The 15,995-nt window shown below is 40.6% G+C and overlaps 1 protein-coding gene across 6 annotated transcripts in view; it reads right to left on the bottom strand.

The window, feature by feature from the left end:
• The window catches only part of KCNC1 (potassium voltage-gated channel subfamily C member 1), a 125,129-nt gene that overhangs the window by 52,364 nt on the left and 56,770 nt on the right, over positions 1 to 15,995 (bottom strand). The gene's annotated exons all lie outside the window — the stretch shown is intronic.

Raw genomic sequence — 15,995 nt, 5'->3', positions numbered from 1 at the left:
CAAAGCCATCCAGTAGAGAAATTCCAGCCCAGTCTTTCAGCCATGCCCTTCCTTTTAACCTTGCAGTGCAGTGAGTCCCAACATGTAGCAAACGTGAAGGGTGGGGGTAAAAAGGATGGGGGGCAGTGCTGTAGATTTACATAGGCTCTCAGAGGTTTGTTCTTCTTGTGCAACTCTACTACACCAGTACCTCTAGAACTGGCCACTCCGGGTTAGAGAAGGGTGAGAACTTTTCCAGTACCCTTTCTAGTGACTGCAGTAGTTTGTCATGAGACTCTGAAATCCTTAACACTATGATTTCTTATCATATGTTTTAACAGGATCAGACTGACACCTTATGAAAATCTGGCCTGTAAGGATATTTTGGGTTGGAGACTCATTAAGTTTGAATCACCAGAAATCACTAATCACTTTTGGAATTCTTCTCTAGAATTCCCTAGCAATTCTTCCCTATTGTTTCTTCTCTAAAATAGGCACAAAGCTGCATTAGAAATTAAGGGAAAATGGGTGAAATAAACTGACATTGAGCATGCATTGATTCCAAGAATGTAATTTTTCTCTGTGAACAGCTGGATGAATTTTATTTTCTCTCTTGAATGTGAGACAGCCTGCTGTCCCATGTCCTTTCTGTAGCATACCTTTCTTTGCTTAAAGAAGAGCTTGGGCAAACTATTACATACAAAAGTCTCTTTAGAAATATGGTCTTCAAAATCAAGGAGGGGTCTGGAATGCTGACTTGTTTGAAAAAAGTAATTCACAGACTTATGGGCATTAAGGTAAATACAGTCAGCTACAGGAAACAGGTGGGGGAGAGGGTCCTGGGTGTGAAGTCAACAGAGGAGAAAGCTGGAACTTGCATTCAAGCAAGATATTCTGTTAGCTGGCAAGGATGGAAAATAGCATTCACCCCAGAGGGGTTGTTTTCACCCGTTACTCTTCTGATTCTTGAGTGGTTTGTGGGAATTTTGTGTTGCCACAGGCCTGCTTAGGGCATGGACAATGTGTGAGTGAACGTCTAGGAGAGCGCAAGAAACTACTTCCCAGGCAGAAAATGTTAAGGATTATTTTAATGCACAGAACTAGTTGGGTAATTAAAAGGTGCCAAAATCAAAGTTTGTGATTATTTTTAAAAAAATGTTTGTTTATTTCTCCATCAGGGCTTGAAGTATTTTTATATTTAACTTGCAGTATAACCTCAATGAGGAGGAAGAGGAAGCTTCCCTTTGTGACATCTTCCTTGAATGCCCTGTGCTTTGGGAAAGGTGCACAATTTTCCAGAAAGATGGAAAAGCCCTTTTCTCATCTTCATGTATTAGGTGCAAACAACTTCCATAAACACCTTACTTGCAACTTGGCAACATAAATGCTCCTCCAACCTCAGAATAATTCAGAGCACACCAATTTGAGTGCAGTAAATTGTTCCCTGCATAAAGCTGTCCCTTCTGGATTATAAGGAAAATTATCTTGGGTACTGACTGGAGTCAGTGGAAATGAATGCACTCCTGTTGCCACCTCCTTTGCCTCAGAAACAAGAACCCAGCATATCTTTCCCCCCCTCCCCTATGTTTCATTAATCAGTCCAGGAAGCTTCCCTATTGTGGGTAACCTTGATACACAGAGAAATTGAAGTGTGGTAGGAGTCCATTTATGCACTTTCTTCCAGTGAGCCGTAGAGCTGGTTTTTGATGTGAACTGTTGTGCTAGGTATGTGATGACCAAGTTCTTCATGACATAGTCTCTCTGAGAGCTGAAGATTTGCAACAGAAAAATTAGCTTATTCTTGACGTGGCCTTGTGGGCTGAGAAAATTTGCATTATACAGACCTTTTGTCTCAATGCGGGTGTTTACATAGTACTAGGATTTTTTTCCCCCTCTTCAAAATAGTCACAAAAGTTGGGGCGTGAGGAATTGCCAACCGTATTTTAAAGGAGGCGTAGCCATGGTAACTGAGGTACCTTCAGTTACCAAGGTAACAGATGCAGCTCGACTGCCTTGCTGGAAAGCCAGACAAATCTACCCATGATCTGTTGATTTTAAAATCCTTTATAAATTGTTGAGCTGTTTTAGGCACTTAAATTCATAAATCAAAATGTCTGAAAAATGACCAATGCACTCTACTATTTATGAATTATTCACCCCATTTTTATTTCCCCTTATCAATGTATCTAGGCTTTTCCTGCTCCTTTTTCTTATTTATTGTTTAGAAAATGCTTTTTTTCTATCTGAAACATATTATTCGTATTATTGCTGATTTTAAGTCTTATTCATTGGAGAAATCCTAGTCCCCTCCCAATACCCCCTGCTCTAGTCCTGCAGTCCCTGAATGGAGTTTTCTGTACTTCTGTCCTGAAACCACAAAATATGTTTTGCTAAAAATTTGCTAATGACTTAAATTGATACAATTTGGAATGAGTTCCATCTCAAACAATCAATACAGGCCCAGTGATGTAGAACAGGCAGGCAGGTAAATTGGTATAAATAAATATACAATTGATTTTACTTTTAAAAACAAATTAGGACATTTGTAGTCTTACCAAATAAGATGAACTGCAACTTACACAAACAAGTGTATTCCTAGGTTTGTCTTCTCTAATACTAGTAGTGAACTTGTTACTACTTATAGCTCAGTAACTTTTATTCCTGGGATAATATGCGTAATTTCTTGGCCTAAAAGCATGGTTTGCCTATTATTAAACCAGGTCATGTTTATTCAGGATTTCCCCTTATGAGCTTGTTTTTGATAATTATTTGTGGTAGCCTCTGCTCGTTAATGAGCACTGAAGGATTGCATAATTCCGTATAAGTTATGCAATAGGCTAACACACTTGTGTCCTGATATGCATGTGCAGTGAAGGCCAGGACCTGTCCTTCAGACCCTGCCTCTGGTGTCATTGCTACCTTGAGTGGGTGCACCAGCACTACATGCCTTTGCTTTCCTCTCCCCCGTCTGTACTCTCCACTCTGCAGACTTTGCCACTGGCTTATGCGCACAAGGAGAAGTATAGGAGAGCACAGTCCAAGTGGAGCAGAATGCTGAGACTCTGAGCTGCTTGACTCTGGAAGGAGGATGTACTGGGATATACAGACCAAGGTCATCAGAGCTGCATGAGCATAGACAGCTTGGGTCTGGAAGGAGCGTAGCCATGACATTGTGTACAAGTCTCTATGATCTGCCATTCCTAATCTGCTAATTTTGAGGTATTTCCCCTGCACAGATGACTCATTCAGGAACATGCAGTGGGCATAGCACTAGGAGGCAAGCAAAATCTAGCTCTTTGGATATATGAAGTGCCTGCTGCATTCATTTCTTGTGTTTATAGCTGTGTTGTTTCAACAGTAATGCCAAATCTTACAGTCTAAAACCAAGTAAAATTCTGAATTGCTGAAAAGGTGAGTTGTAGAAGGTTCCCTCAGATCTGTTTATTTTGAGGAGTGATGTCAGCAATGCTGTAAGACTGGCAAGGCTAAGAACCTGCCATTAAAAACCCATAAATATTTAGGCAGATGTCATGGGATTTAACACAGCCATTGGATTTTTGAGGTGCTTGGCTTATTTTCTCTGACCAATATGTGCTTGCTCATGAGCATGTCATTATGGTCCTCGTTATTCTTGTGTAATGACCACTAGTATGAGTCATTCTTGCTCAGAAAATCCTATTCATTCTTCATGTGCATCAACTCCTATTAGATGAGCAAATCTGGTAATAGGTGTTGCTTTAATCCTAGGGTTTTGCCATCTCAGATGAGACATCATTCTTAGAAATCTTGGAAATGAGAAACTCCAAAGGGTATATCCTGTACATCCTGCTGCAACTGGGAGGCCTTTCCAGGGTTATTCAGGGGATTGTAACAGCTGAGCCTTATCATGCTCTTTCATCCCATATTTACAAGATGTTGGGTTTTTTTTTTGCTTAGCTTTTCCCTCCAAGGTCAAAGTGCCTTTCAAATTGTTGCAAACTACTTTTTAACCTCTTTAGTCAGTTTCTTACCAGAAATGGATATATTGACTTGGTTCAATCTGTCGTCTTAAGTTTCAGTTATTGAAGGCTGCAAAGGTATCTTTTGGTTTTAGAGGTGGTTGCCTAAAAAATAAGGATGGGGAATGCTGGGATCTCTTCAAAGCTCAGTTTAGATTGGAATATTTTTAATTTGAATATTAACACTTCCCCTGGTATTCAGTTGAAGCTTAAATGTTATTGTTGTTATTGATAATTTGTTATCATGCACAGACATGTTTAAATTGATAGCATGTTTTAAGGATTTTACTTTTCAATACCACAGTTCAAAAAATCTAATTAGTCTGCCGGTTTGTCTGCCTTTCAAACCTACTCAACAAGCAGCTCAAGTACAAGATGTTCTTGTCTGATTCAACTGACAGATACACTGCACTTACACAGCCCTCCTCATCGCTTGCCAGACAGGGAACTGTATCAAGATAGCTGAGCTGCCTGAACATAAAGAGTATCTAAACTGATTCAGTGGCTCATGAATGCAAGCAGAATCATGCAGTGTGTTTATTACAGTGTCATGCTCTTGTATGTGGACTTGAATTTCTGACTTGCTCTCTGGGATGAATTTTCAACGTTGACTAGAGGATTTCTCTTCCCAGCTCTCATTTAGGTTTAAAAGTAGCCACATGGCTGAACTTTCTACTCTAGGCTTTGAAATGCCAGCTGGCGTTGTTACCTGGGAGATGTTTGGGAAGTGGCCTGGTTTCATTAATCCTGTGGGCCAGGGACTCTGGATGTGATGTGGTTGTTAAGGCTAGAGCAAAAATAAAAGGTAATTGGGTCAAACATGGGGAAGCAGAGAACAGAGAGGTGTTACTTTGTTTACACCTGCCTTTGTATTTTTCGAAGAAAGCTCATATAGTGGAATATGCTATGTCAGGAATTATGAAAAAGAGAGGGTAACTGCTGATCTTCCCCTGAAAGGCAACACTGAAGTTTCCTTCCACTCCTAACACAAAGAGTTTCATAGCCATTGATTTTTCTGAGTTATAAATGGGTGTTGGGTTGACCTTTTAGCCACAGTCTTGTAAGCAGAAATTCAGATAAAGCCTCTGGTTTGTCACATCTTTCTAGCATTTGGGAAAAGTGCTAGGGGTCAAAAACAACATACAGAACTAAAGCCTATTGGCTAATGGTACAGGATGGTGGCTATAGGAGCTGGAAAACCACCTTCTTTGCTGTGCTGTAACTAGATGATCTCGCTTTCCAGTGCAGTCAGTCTCTGCTTGGCATTGCCATGGCTGCCTTATTTTGACCCTTTAAACCCATTCTCTATTTGATTTGTATGTGCAGACAGCTTCTGCATTCTGGGTTCCCTTTCCCATCTGTGTGTGTGTGAAATGGGGGGAGTATTTGCTCTTAGGTCCTTCTGCTACTTCATATACAGAAATAGACTGGAGCCTTCTGAGAAGGCAGTAAATTCTTCTTACAATACCAGGGACATGTACCGCTGGGTTAAAAAGGGAGTGCTGGTGCTAGTCTGTATTTTGGAAAACAAAATCTTTTTGCCCTCCACCACTCTGAAAAATATGTCTATTGTGAGGAATCAACGAAATACGAAATGGGGAGAAGGTGGCATGTCTAAATAGGATATAATGAGTAGCTTTAAAATAAGGCATCTCTTTCATTCTAGCAAATGAATTGACAGAAGCTGCTGTTAGTTTTTTTTCTGACAGCTTTTTGTCCTATGTGCACTGCAGCACAAATATTAAATTTTCTAAATTGCCCTCAACAGGAGATTCACCAGTACTGCAGTGACTGTATCTCCCGTGGGAATACTTGTAGCTTTCAGCTGGCTGGCTTGGTAGGTGGGTTAGCAGCACAGCCCAAGCCTGCCAGCTGCTTGGCTAGAGGTGTTAATGTGTGCTCTGTGGCCAAAGCTTAAGGGGTGATTTTTACTAATAAGAACAAATGCTTTGAGGGAGGGTGTTCCTATAGGTCGCATGCAAGACTGTGCTTTCAATTCTTTTGTTCCTTGCAGCCAATTTCCCTTTCTCTTTATTCTGGGGTTTTATCTTCTACAGCTGAATTGAGGAGCAGTGTGCATGTAAGTGGGAAGAAGCAAGTGATGAAAACAAGGAAACATGACATTGCACTAATTAGCTCTCTGCTGCTTGGCAACAACTAAATACTACTTGAGAGCAATAGGAGTAAGACTGAAAGGAAAAGCAGGAGGCTGAACTGATTTAGGATTTGACATATTATTTATTTAATTATTTATTTTATTCTATCCTTTTCTCCTTTTTTTTTTTTTTTTCCCCAACTCATAAATAGGAAAATAGGGTTGAGGCTGAGATCATTCCCTATCCTAGCACATTTTCTTTGACAACATATAATGTCCAAATAGTATATGTTCATTAGTATACTAAGTCTTGGGCGTTGAGCAAGGACTGCACAGACGTGGAAGTGTGATGAGATGTGATTTTCCTTTCCAGAATGATGGAGATGTCTAGATACAGATTACTTTGTTAGCATGATAGAGGTTTGCTTGCCTTTGGCTGCCCAACCTTATTTGTTTGCTTGTTTTGTTTTCATTTTTCCATTGAAGCTTACTAAGTAAATCTGTATTCTTATGCACCTTGCTCAGAGAGAGATCTTTGCAGAGCTTTCAGCTAGGAAAAAATTGCCATGTTTCTTTTCCTAGAAATCACCAAGGTCAGGCTAGAAATAACCAGGTGCTCTGTGGCATTGGGAAAACAACGGGAAATTAAATATAATTATTTTGGATATAACCTGCTTGAAAAGAGATATCATCAAAGTAGAAAGCATATTAAAATCAAATCTTCGCCTCCATTTCACATAATTGTCTAGAACATGCCATTGAGACTTGCAGAGTACTTTAGGCTCCATGTGTCCAAGTTTGTGCCTGACGGCATCTGCATCACTTGGTGGAATGCCCTGAGCTGATCCTCAGCCATCTCCCTCATGATGCCCCAGTGAGGATGCAGCTGGCTCTCCCTTCGCACCCCTCAGCTGCTCCACTTGTTCCTTGCACTGTGGAATTAGTCAGTTTTATGCCTTTATTATTTGCAAGTGACACTTTAATTTTCAGTCTGCTAAAAACCTACCGCGCAAGGTATCTGATAAGTTTTGGTATCAATGCCTTGCAGAATCTCAAATGTGTGAGCCTGTCCACCAGATGTCAGAAAATAGTGGCTTTTTTCATCCATTATGATGGGCTTTGTTGCTTTAAATAACAGAAAAAAAAAGTGTGCGGGACAGGAGTATGTTTGCATGAAAAGAACATCAGATGCAAACAAACCATACAGAAGTTATAGAAAAACTTAGTGGTTGGAAAATAAAGCACTCCTGAAAGCTTTTTAGACCAGTATTAGGTTTTGTATTCAGTGATCTTCTCCAGAAATCTGTTTTTCAGTTGTAAGGCCACATTAACAGCATATATAGTAGAAGCAACTCCATTGTATTTGATGCTTACAGACCCTTTTCCTACAGTGAAGGTCATGCTTTTGCAGTCGGTTTCTGTACCTGGAGCAAGGTGTAATGAGGCATCAGGATTTCTAAGTAAAAGCCCAACTTGAGACACTGTCTCAAAGTTTGGTAGCAGTGCATACTGATTTATATTAATGAGGCCTATTACTTTATCTTTTCTCACATATTAATTGCGTTCTGATCTGCTCACAAAAACCTCAGTCCAGTGGAACTTATTTCTACAGTGGTGAGTGAAATTGCAGAACTGGCCTCTCGGTGTCAGCTAATAACTTTTTGCACTTTACTACCTTGTAGGTTTTTTACCTAAGTGGGAGAAAAACAGGTGGAAAGGAGAGAAGAAAAAGACAGTGTTCTGTTCCTTCTCCCCTAGAAATCAGTGGTGAAGATTAATAGTTTTGTGTTAAATGGCTTTTCCCATGAGCATATCTCAAAATGATTTACGAAAACTGATACGCTAGCATTAATTCTCCTTTTGTGGATGGGGAGGATTAAGCTGCAAATATGAAATTGTTTTTGTTCACTAGTGAAGTATATATGCTTCTAGGAAATAAATAAATACAATCCAGAACTTTATGTGGAATGTAGATATGGCAAAATGTCCCTTGAGAGCAGATATTCCTTTTAAACTATGATGTCAGTGAGCATTCTGGCATAACTAAACATGATTCATTAAGTCAGTTTCTTTGAAAATTCTGTTAAGATAGAAGTAAATGGGGCAGAAGCCAGCCAGCTTTTAAATGGTAGCACTGTGGCTTATGCTGCTTCTATTCATTTGCTGTATTAATGGTACAGCTTAATGGGACAGTCAGAGAAAATGCAAACATAAGTCTTTAGTCGATTTAGTCTGTTAGGCACGTTTTGAATGTAAGGCCATTCAGAAAACAAAGTTCTGTAGTCCCATTTCATGCTGTTTTAAAATTAGAACAAGAAAGCTCTTATCTACCTCCAAGGATGTTTTGTCTTCAAAAAATGATAGGGCTTGTTGGCTTATTTTTCCTTGACTCATTATTTAAAGAACTGCTGAGACTGGTAAAACATACAGGCTTCATATTGCAATTTCATTTCTAGGCTTGTAATTTATTTAAAAGAACATAGATGTCCAATTAAATTGGTCAAGGCATAGCTTTGGGTTTTATCCTCATTATGAGTCTAAATTAGCAGATTTCAGGAAAACACTTTGTTGTGTTTAAGGCTGCATTCAGGGTGCAGCTCTCAACTGTGGGCTTAAAATTACGTACAGTGTGTGTTTTATCTCCCTAATGTCCACATCCGACCAAATTATGGTAACAGAGGAGGTTGGAAAGATAACAAGAATATCACAAATGAAGGTTATTTAGCCCCACAGGAAATCAGTTCCCAAGTAGCTATTAGTGAGTGATGAGACTGGTGGGAGAGCAAGGACAAATTGTATGTGCATATGCTGCATTTGTGAGTCTGCTCACTGGCTTTATTCTGGGAAAATTCAAGTTTTGCTGGTGTTCAGAATATTGAAATCATGGAAATAGTTGAAGACTTTGCAAACTGGATGATCAACATTTTCTTGGCAGGCTGTCCTTTTAACTTGGGCATCAAGATATTCATGATAAACCTCTTTGTCATAGAGGGTTATATGCATTTTTTTTTCCCCAACTGGGGAAGTAACTGCTTCCAACCAAAACTGCCAGAGAAAAAATATTATGGAATTTGTCTGCTCATTGCACAGAACTACGTGGTTAGAAGCGCAAAGACTATTTGAGGAATGCTTGCTTTTATTCCTATTCAGTTGGGGAAATAAGAAACCCATGTATATCATTACTTTTGCAATTTATAAGTATATAATATTTAGAATTGTATCCCAGGGGGGATGATTTTAGTCTGAAGTGACTTGCCTGACTGAATTAAGAAGCTTCTTGCAGAGTTAGAAGCTATGTATGAGTCCTTGGAGTTCAGTACTTGAGCTGCAACACTGCTATCCTTGCACAAAAACAATCCACCTAGGCCAAAATAATGCTGCTGTCGAAATCAGTAGATATTCTGTGGCTTTTTTCAGTGTGTAGAAAATTCAGCTTCTGAAGTCCATGGAGCAGTTAGTGTCCTTTGTTCAAAGCTGTCTGCAGTCACTAGAGCAGTTGTGAACTTTTCATTATTGAGCCAAACTCACTCATAAAAACTCAGTCTATAGCTTTTCCCTGTCTCAGTTTCTTGTTGCCGTGTTGATTTTGCAGTGCATGGAAAGTTTATTCTTTCCACCTATAATCAATTTACTACATTTTGTAGCAGCTGATGAAGTGATAACAAATATGTTTGTGGGGAGGAGAGACACCTTTGTGTAATCCATTGGGTGCATGTTGGTGATAAGTGGAAAGGCTGGACAATGCATTTGGGATTAACCTGTGTTCTGCAATAGAGCTAAAGCTCTTGCATCTGTAAATGTAGCAGGGGATCTGTTAAAATGGAAATTTGGTATCCTATGAGAACAGAACTAGTGGATGCCATTCGTCATTCTTTTGGGTAGGCTAGAAAAAGATTACAGAGGTATCCTTCAGGATCACTACCCAAACCTAGCAGTTTGGTCAGATCCCTCACTTCTGAAGGGTATCTGTTAAATATTTGGTTTTACCAGGCCTGAGGACTAGAACATCAAATGAATCCTGGTTTCATCCTTTCTTCACTGTCTTATTTTGCCAGGGAATATGCACTCAAATACATATAGCCAGAGAGAAATATTGGCCCTTCATGGTAGGGAAATACCTGTCCTTTTAAAATAGGTTCCTGACTCTCATGCTGTGGGTCTCCTGAGGGCAGAACATGATGTCCCATATTTATGAAGGACTGCCAAGAAGTGACGTCAGTGGGGCAGGCAGTGAAATTCCTGGGCACAGTTAGGACTTGATAATGCCAGTAATGGAGGAAAGCAGCCAGGTCCTGGTGGGAGTGAGGTGGGAGTTGGCAGTTGTTGACTTTTGCAGGGGAAGAGAGAGGCAGAGTTAAAGCAAAAGTACATACGCAGTACATGCTAACTAATTCCCACTTCACAATTCACATAGCAAGTTTGCATTGTTGGCTTCAGCTTCAAAATACTGAATTTTATGTGTTTGTAGGTCTGTGCAACAAAGATACTGGTATCTTCCTCTGTTGTCCTCCATTTTATGTTGAACTATACACCCTTGAGAGAACAAATGTTGCAGCAGCAGATTTCTAGTGTCATTCGGACAGGCGTTGGTTATGCATGCGAAGTCCAAACCCTTTTTCTTTATTAGGTTACAGCTGGCGTTAGTTTTTCACTACCCAAACTAGGGCATTTGACAGCAGGTAGCAGAAGGCAGAAACTTCAAAGCTCATATTTTGCCTGTATGTCGAGCATCTCAGTAAGCTAAGAGAAATATCTAAGCTTAATAGCTCTATCTGAGCTCCTGTATCCTTTTTCACTAATGACGCATCATAACAACAGCCTGCACTGATCTTTCACCTAGTCTGAGGCACGTCAACTTTCCTAGCTGTTATCTGCAGAAGTCCCATGTTTTCCCAGCATGCTGTACCCTTGTTAATCCTTGTTAAATTGGAATTGGTGATGATGTGGGGAGGAAGGGTCAGTGAAACAAGACCAGAACTGCTGGAATTGTATGCCCCCAAGTGAATGTTTGACAGTGAAGGAGCAACCCTTCAGCAGTCTTCAGACCTCCTGGACCCCATCTCTCCACACAGAGGTTCAACCATATACCCCAGATCTACAACTTCTCATTCCGAATGCCTTCTGCCTGACACCATCCCCCTTCTCCCAGCATCCTGCGTATTTGCAGATACTAGCACAGCAAATTGATGTCATGCAGTGATGTGGGAAGTTCTGCACTAGATAAATTGTTTTGTGACTCCATTTGACAAAAATATTCTCTCCTCAATTTTCCTTGAAGCCACAACAGAATTTCTGCCAATGTGGAATTTGGCATGGGAGTGACTAAAAGCTAGAGGGGATCAGTGTGGAGCTGAAGTGGTGATTTCTATGCAGTGGTAGAGGAGCAGAAGAAAAAGTTGGGCTCTGTGAATGTACTCAGAAGCAGTGGGTATACACAAGTGAATTCGAGTGTAAGTGGTGGGACATATCCCATTTGCTTTTTTGTTTTTATTACAGCTAGAAAAGCTGCATTATCTTTTTATGTGAATCTTGTGTTTGCTCTCAGTTCAGCTTCCTGACAGGAAAACAAACTGTGACTGGATTGTGTTTTGCTCAGGGCTGTGTAATTCTAAACAATGACACATTCAAGCATTGTGGTATGTACACCTGGCAGCCTCTGTAGCATGCTTGCATTGTTCTTTGAAAAGCAGTTCTCTGCTGCTAAGCTATAGTGTGCCCAGAAATAAAAAACCCCAAACCCCCTTCATGTGTAATAAAGCAGGGAGCAGGCCAATTGAAATGGGAAGTAAGCTTGCCAAATAGTGGAGTGAAAAAAATCCAGCTTGCTATAGAAATCTACAGCAAAGAAATTGACACTGGTAACTCTGGACAGAGGTCTTCTATGTATATACTAGTTTTCTTTTACTCTTCACTTTCCTGTGTTTGTGGTGGGGACACACACAGCAGAGCATGTATGTACTATGGAGAGGTTAGTTTTACTCGCAGATGTTTAGGGATAGAGACTTTATTTTTCCGAGAACTTCCGTGTGTTATGTTAGGTGAACAATCCTTACGCAGCCTATGTAAAAAACAAACAATAAAACCCAAACACAAAACCCAAGAAACCTAAGTCAAAACTACCAACAACAAAACCAACAACAAAACAACAGAGCTTTCATCCTTTCTGCATCTTTACTGCATCTTTATATATTGGCAAGACAATTATAAGGATCTAATTCGGTATCACAGCAGAGAAGCTGCTGAGCATCTTAGTGCTTCCTAAGCCCAAAACAGTTTACATGGTTTTAAGTGAGTGGTGACAAACTGGTCCTTACAATTTGTTCTGAGATTGCTGGATAAGAACTATTACCTTATGTAACAAATCAGGAAAAAGAAACAAGTGAAGGGAACGGTGAACCCTGAATTAAGTGAAAAATAAGAGAATCCAGTTTATATTCTGTAGCTTCAGACAGCCTTGCATTTCATTTTAGTTCCTGGTTTTAACACCACAGAGCTACACTTAGAGTCTAAGCAAGGAAAACCTGTTAATAGTAAAACATCTTTGGTCCATCTAAAATCACAGGAAAATAGAAAAACAGACTCTCAGAGAAAGTAAACATCCCCAAAACATTGCAGAAAGTCACAAATCTGTGTGCCTTGCAGGGTTTGCAAGAAAAAACGCTCTGAACGTTGTAATAATGTCATGACCTGTGAAACTGGAAGATGCTTTGAAAGACCCACAACAGGCATTTTGTGGCCTGGCCTGCACAAGTTGCGCTGTCTTTATAATTACAGTATTTCTCCCTCCAGATTGGGCACTTGGAACATGTATTAACTGTGCTGCCGGAGTGTAAACTGTGACCTGTTTGTAAGTTATTTTCTGGCTTGCTAAAGGAGTCATCTTAGCAGGAGCTTGTAAATGTTGCTTATCCTGTTGAGATTCCATTTCCTGGACCCTTACAGTTGGAATTGCATTTTCAAACCAGTCATTTTCCTCAGCTAGCACTGCTGCATTATTAACGTGCTTGCCTTGCTCCAGAAAGATATTTTTTTTCTACTGTAAGATGCTTAGGTGACAGGCTTTCATGACTTTTTCCCCACTCTAAGCTGCTGCTACTAGCTGGCATTTTAAGCTTTTGTTTTTCGGCATTAAATTTGCATCAGCTGCTAGAACTTGAATCTTGACGGATGGGCTACTGCAATTACTCTATTGGCAAGGCTGCTCAAGCATGTTATCACCTACATACATACTGTTAAGTGCTGCGCTTCCCATGTGCCTCCCTGGATGCAAATGGAACTTGCCCTCAGTTTTTATTATCCCAGAAAAGCAATGGAGACAAAGTTAATTGAGACTATTGCTAACAACAAAAGCAAATTTCTGTTGTTGTTGACAAAATAACTACTACTACTTAGTAAATGCACATGGTGACAAACCCTGACAGGAAGAACATCTCTAGAGGGACTAGGTGGAAGAGAAGCCCTAGAAAAGTGAAAAGATGTGCTGTACTCATTCAGCAGGAGGTTAATGGCAGAACCTGCTGGTCTTCTTACCCTAACAGGACAAGAAACTTGGATGTCTGGAATGGAGTCAGTTAACAGAAATGATACTTTTTATTTTTTTAACTTTACTGTCATTAAAACAGGATTTAATGTGAGGTAATGTGGCTTTTTGTGAAGAAAGGAGGGAGAGTTATAAATAACAATTGCTTACATTATACTGCACCTTCTCTCCATGGATATTGAAACACTTGACAGATTAATTAAGACACAGATCCATAGAGCATCAGAAGCTCTTGAGTTACCAAAACCCTAATGACTTTTGCATCTGAACAGCTCTAGGTGACTGAGAGCACCTTTAACCCGCTACAAATGCAAAGGGTTCACTGGTATAAATCTACTTGAGTATATTCAAGTCATAAAGTTGGTTAGTAATGACTTCACTTGCAAGCTGTGGTAAACAATGGTTTGGAGACATGTTCACATAATCACACTGCAACAAGTGTCCTTTTCCAGAGGCGAATGACAGATGCCAAACAACTAACGGCCATATTCTTAAATGAGCTTGTCTCTGGTTTCATAGTCTGGCCAGGTTTTAAGATTGCGCCCAGAACACTAGGGGGAACTCTTAGCTTTTCTCCTGCAATGGAAGCTGAATTTTTGCTGCTCCCTGTTGTTAGGGATGAGTCATTCAGAAAATTCTGGCTTTGTCCAAATTTACAGGTGGTGACAGCCACAGAAATAGAATAAAAGATTTGAGGGTGTTAGCTGCAGGAGCTGGTATTTTTGTAAGTGAACCAAAGTGGATTAGGACCCCAGAACTCTTCCCATTGAAATGGGATGGGGCATGTGATTCCTGAAGATTCCTCACAAAATCTGACTCTGTATAACTTTGCAAAATGCAAATGGATGTATTCAGGTATTTTGAAATAATGACTGGAACGTAATCTGAGAAGCCAGTCATGAATTTTATTCCTCTATAGCTGCACTTGCCTTCTGTGTCAGACTATGAACAGCTACTGCTTGGATTTAATTTTCTAGAGGTTCTGTGAGAAAACTGGGCCAGGAATAGCATGAACAGATACAAATATCAGACATCCTCTCCAGCACATAGTGGAAGTGAGCTATTTACCAACATGGGTTTCCAGTTTCCCATGAAAGGATACTTGCTGCGGACCGAAAAAAAAAAAAAAAAAAAAGGAAGGTGGTGGTGGTGGTGAGCTCATTTTGCCTGGGTAGGTGATTATCAGCATGACTGGGAGTTTGTGCGTGCAGTAGAAGCAGAGCTTGTCCTTAGGTCTCCAGAGCTGTCATGAAGGAAGTGTCAGGGTGCCCAGGCAAGCAGAATACACAGAAGGGAATCTGCAGGGTTGCCGCTCTGGCATAATGGTTGACTGGAGTTGTCAGCTTGGGGTAATGTGATGTATGCACTTAACAAAGACAAAAAAAAAGCCACAACAAAACCGTCGACCCCCCTGTCAGCAGCTAACACTTATTTTTAAGTCTTGTACCCAATATTCAACACAACTATGTGTATATTTAATGTCAGCATGTCGTCCCTGTCCCCCACCCCCAGCTCATGCATCCTTCTTTCCTGTCCCCTTGGCTGTGTCCATGGAGAACAGCACTCCCAACAGGCTTGCATCTGTCAGATTTTCCTGTCCTGGGCTCCCCCTTCCCTTTCTGCCATTTGTTTGAGTTTTGATCCAGGACAGTTGGAAGCTTTGCCCCTCACATGCCACTTCAAAGTGCCAATGACATAAGATATGCTGCAGGCTTAGGGTATGATCCAAAGCCATTTGGGCTTTTGGATCAAATCTTTCTGTGTTAAATATTGGCAGCAAGGCTGAGGACTCTGTGCTGAATATGGCTTCAGGTCACTGATTTATTTGTCTTTATGAAGTACTAGCCCATGTAGCTGTGATGGCAGTAATCTGTTGCAGGGAGGAGAAAAAATTAGCATCCAAATTACAGCCAGGCCAGTATGGTTGCTTTGGAAGGATGAAGAAAATAAGGAACAAGAGCCAGGAACCCCGGGGCTCTGAAACTTCTGAGAGCTCCCTCTGCATCTGCTGTTCCCTTGTCTTCCTCCAGGCCCTTCCTTATCACAGTCCTCTTTTCTTCTCAACTCCTTATACCTTTGCATATTAGGAGATGGTTCTTGCTTCTAAAATATGGCCAGTGACCTTTCTCAGCTTTTCTAGGCCCTTCCCAAAGAGAAAAGGTTTCAGTGCTGTGCTGTGGGAAGCCAAAACCCAGAGCTCACATTAGCAGCCTCTGAGGAGACTGTGTGTCCTCATCCTTTTGGATGGGACTGAGCACACTTAATTTCTGTCCCCCTTCCCAGCCCTACTGGGATGGCAGAGCTCACTAATATCCTTAGAGGATAAGTTTACATTAACAGGGGGTTTCAAGCATCCACTATATGCTTTAGCAGAGATATAGCA

This window comes from Pezoporus flaviventris, unplaced genomic scaffold (assembly GCF_033815535.1).
Source record: "Pezoporus flaviventris isolate CSIRO_AGI_PZ_B2104156 unplaced genomic scaffold, CSIRO_AGI_Pfla_v1 ptg000036l, whole genome shotgun sequence".
Classification (NCBI taxonomy): Eukaryota; Metazoa; Chordata; class Aves; order Psittaciformes; family Psittacidae; genus Pezoporus; species Pezoporus flaviventris.
The sequence above is the reverse complement of the archived record's forward strand: the minus strand, read 5'-3'. Positions and strand labels throughout refer to the sequence as shown.